Source organism: Motacilla alba, chromosome 11 (assembly GCF_015832195.1).
Source record: "Motacilla alba alba isolate MOTALB_02 chromosome 11, Motacilla_alba_V1.0_pri, whole genome shotgun sequence".
In the NCBI taxonomy this organism is placed as follows: Eukaryota; Metazoa; Chordata; class Aves; order Passeriformes; family Motacillidae; genus Motacilla; species Motacilla alba.
Window position 1 is genome coordinate 18,588,646 of NC_052026.1, and position 4,416 is coordinate 18,593,061.

Here is a 4,416-nt window from a genome sequence, read left to right on the forward strand (position 1 = left end):
GGAGATCTCCAAGATGGAAATGGGATTTCTCTCTCACGCCTCCCATTGCGCATTCAGGAATCACCCAGGGGCACCAATTTGGGAAGAGACTCCCAGGTGCTGGAGAGGAATGACCATGTGGATGGTTGGACTCCTCCAAAAAGGCAGGATTGATCAGAAGAGACTTGGAAGGGTTTCAATGGGAGTCACAGCAAGCAGGGAATAACCCGGTGGTCACGGCAGCGGAGTGGGAAAGGATGTGGCTCTGTCCCCCGTGTGGGACTCCTTGATTAATTTTACACTGAAGGTTCTCCAGCAAAACACGTAGAGTCCTTGGAGCAGAAAAGTCATTCCAGTTCTGGATTTGTCATTTCAGTTTGTTTTTTATTTTTAATATTGGCTTCTCTCACTCAATATCTCATCTCCTCCGCAGTCAAATTTAAACCCCCATTTTTCACTTTCTTTTTGTCGACCAATTTTTTTCCCCATTATCTTCTTCTGAGGCAACTCCTTTTTCTTACACCCTTCACACCACAGACAGGTCACCTCATTTACCATTAAAAGGTACCAAGAAACATCTCCTCACTCTTGGGTCTCATGCCTGAATCCTGGATCTCTTGGAAAATCCCACCCGAACTCCCATGACCCCGGCTGGAGCACACCCAGCCCAAACCAGCATCTCCAGGGAAGTCAGCTGTCAAATCCCAGCAGATCTCCCAGGCAAAACACAATTTTTCAACTCCTTATCGCCCTGCTGTGCTGGGGCAGCTCTCGGCAGGGACAGGAAAAGGGCAAACAGCCTCTGGAAAGCCAATGCCTGCCAAATTCCCGCTCGTTTCCACAGTGCGGCCGTGCCAGGATTTCACGCAGGAAAGCCAGCCACGGTTTTCGGACGTGAGTTTGAAGACCCATTTCCTGAGTTATTAGGATTGAAATTCCACAAAGAATAATAGGAATATGAAATCAGGCTGGGGTAAGGGATGTGTGTATTGGAGGAGTCACCCAAGGAGGTAAAACTTCCACCCTTTTTTGTGTGACAAGATGGAAAATCTTAGAGCAGGAGTTGTTATCAACTTAAAAATGGCATGGCTGCCCCATCCACCTGGATTACACCAAATCCAACTGGTTTTAACTTTAAAACTTCATGGAAATCTCTCTTGACTGCCACAAACCTCTCTCACCCTGAGCAGGATCTTTATGGCAAGAGTTTACACGTGGGAGCCAACTTGCAGCTCAGAATTTGGCCCATTTCTGTGGAGGACATGCCAGGAGTAGCCTGTGATGTTGTTTGGTCTCTGGAGGCAGCCCAAGTGAGAGCAGAACAAAGCTTTGATGCAAATGAAAACCTACCAGTGAGTGCAGCTAAATAAAGAAAAAAAATGATTCTTTGTTATGGAAACCAGCGGAGGAAATCTTGAATTAGTCAGTGCATCGTGACCTCCCTCTGCCCTCCTGAAAAATGTGCATTTTCTTAAAGACTTTGGACTTTCCACTGCCAAAAGGGAGAAACTGTGTGACATTTCCAGCCACCTGGTGCAAAGCCCAAACTTTATTTAGCAGGAGGGAAAAAAATCATCATTATTGTACAATAAATGTTTAAAAAAAAAACGGAGTAAAAAGCACGATTTGTGCAAAGCTGAATAATTTTGTGTGGCTACATCCAATCATGGCACAGACAGGAAAAGCTTGAGTTGATCTTGTGAATGAAGCATGTGGTAATTGTTTCCGTACATCCTCGTTAAGATGAAAAGCTACACAAATAAACAACAACAAAAGCTGATCTGCGCCAATCAGGGGCTTGTTCCAAAAGAAATTTTTTTTTTAAATAAAGAAAAAGAGGGAAAAATCTGGCTCGGAATAGTTATTCCCATGCTTCCTACTAGGAGGAGTCATGGATTGATGGGGGCTAGGGGAGGTGGCCCTGCAGGTTTTGCCTTTTCCCTGGGTCACACTTGGGCAGCGCCGCTCTGGCACGAGGCTGGGCTGGGAATGAGTCAGCGGAAGGTGAGGAAGGACATGGAGAGAACCAGAAGTGAACGGGGAAACACGACAATTAGCACCGGGGAAACTGCCCTTGAGGGACCCAACGGAGCCACAACAGAGAGAAACCTTCTCCAGACAAGTGAGTAATGACACTGCCACCCACCAGGTTTTACCGCCACGGTGACGGCGCTCGCCAGAAAGGGTCGCTTTGAAGTTTTGAAAGGGACAGGGCAAAGGTGACCTCCATGCAAGCTCCAGGATCCTTTCCTGCAGCAACTCCCTGCCACAGCTGTGGCCCTGGGATGGGGACCTCTCTAATTCGGAGCTGGAGACGATCCCCAGCTGACATCCGCAGCGCTGGCTGAGGGCTGCACAAAGAGTTGTGTATTCCCCATAATTGTCCTCCTTATCAGTGTGGGTGAGTGTGCAGTAGTCTAAATCACACAGTCATGACACTCCACATGGCTGAGCAGGAAGAGCCCACTTGGCCTGGGCTAGATTAGTCTAATCCCACCTCCCTTGTTCTGTCATAATACCCCTCCATCCCTTCACTCCCTATAAAAATATCCAGCTGTTGATTAAAATTAGTGAACTGTTGGCTTTCGGAGTCGAGTTGGCAGCTTATTCTCTGTATTTCCTAGATATCTCTGGATGAATTCCCCATTTACTCGACGGCCTGATCCTGTGAACTGCCAAGCTCTCCCAGGCGGGCGGGATCAAGCCTTGGCTCTCCGGATAAATCAGGGCTTCCTCCTGTTCCTCCCCACCAACCTGCTCCCAGCATTGACATCTTCCCTCCATGGGTGTCAGGCTGCCTTGGGAAAGAGAAAAACAAATGCTGCCCTGTCAGCTGGGTGCTCTCAAGAGTTCCACTCCCTTGAAAAGGGGACTAAAATAAAAGCCTGGCTTCATGCTCCCACCCCTCTCCAGGCTGTGACAGGAGGCTGGAGGAAGCCACCAGGCTCTCCTCAGCACTACATCTTGTCCATCAATCCCAAGCAGGCTGCGGTGCACCAGGATTTTGAGGAAAGTGCTGTGAAATGTGAAATATTTCCACGTCTCAGTCCAGATTCATCTTACAAACCCTTTGCTGTGGCAGCAAAAGCTGTAAAGAAAAGAAATTGGGGGGGAGAATATCCCATGCAGAGAGAAAACAGATAAAGTCTTGTGGGCAGTTGGAGGAATGTTTTGGAGAGGAGGATTCGGTTTTTTTTAATTGGTTTTCTTCCTGCAGATTCTTTCTGGAGGGCTTGGAGAAATGCTGGGAATCCTCAGCGGGTGCACGTTGCTGCTGGATTTATTTTCCACCAGCAAAGGATCTGCCTCCAGCTCTGTGGAGTCCTGGGAAGTCGATGGGAGATTCTGGCTTTTCCTAGAAGGGCTGGGTGGCTCAGGACACCCCAGCTGCAGAGCTGGACCTCAAAGTAGCAGCAACCTTCTATTTACAGTCACGGCTGCCCCAAATCCAAGGTGCAGCGGGAAAATAACCAACCTCAGTGACTCCATCCCATCCTGAATGGGATCACTCGGGTCTGACAAAGGGAAAATAAAGAGATGTCACCTCACACTGTCCCTAAAGCAAAAATGGCCATTAAAACCCTGTGCTTGTCCCCACTGTTGGGACCTCTCCCAGTCTAAACACAGACTGATTGTTCCAGGAAAGTGGTGTTGGAATTTATTACAGCTTTTCTAAGTTTTTCCATTAAAAAGGACCTTGCAACTGTGGTTTGTCAGCAGCAGTGTACAAGGAACAGTTTTGAGGAGATCCTTCCCTACAGAGCTGGAATTCCAGCAGGAATATAAGGAGGATCAAGCAGGATTCCACAGCTCAGGCTGGGGGTCAGAGGCCCTGTCATGCAGCTATGAAATCTTTATTACAATTTCCAAAGGGAAGCACAAATTCTGCCATGGTCTGTGCAGGAATAAAATCGGTCTTCAAGACATGTTGATGATTTATTTTTAATATCATACTCACTTTAATATCTTAAAAGTATAGAATTATAGAATTGTGGAATTGTTGAGGTTGGAAAAGACCTCTGAGACAGCCCAGAGATGATTTGTAAGCACGCATCAATCTCCTGGGGCACCACAGAGAAAGAGAGGGTAGGAATAATTTGCAAAATATTTTTTTTAAAGATGCTTTTTCCCAACTTTCCACCTTCTTCATTCACTTCAGTCCATTTTCTGAGTGAACACGAGGATGTGGGATCTCCTGGGAATAGCAAGAGTGAAGGCATGAGCTGAGGGGAGTCAAGGGAAAAGACCCAGCATTGTTGATGGACAGGGCCAGGCACACCCTGGAGAAATCCTTCCGGGACAACTGGATCCTTTTGCACATGCTTGGGTGAAGAAGCTTAAAAAAGAGCATTTTTCTGGTGCTGAGAGCCAGATTCCCACCACACAGGACAGCAGGAGCTCCCTCCTGGCATGGGGGGGACACAACAACGTCAAAGC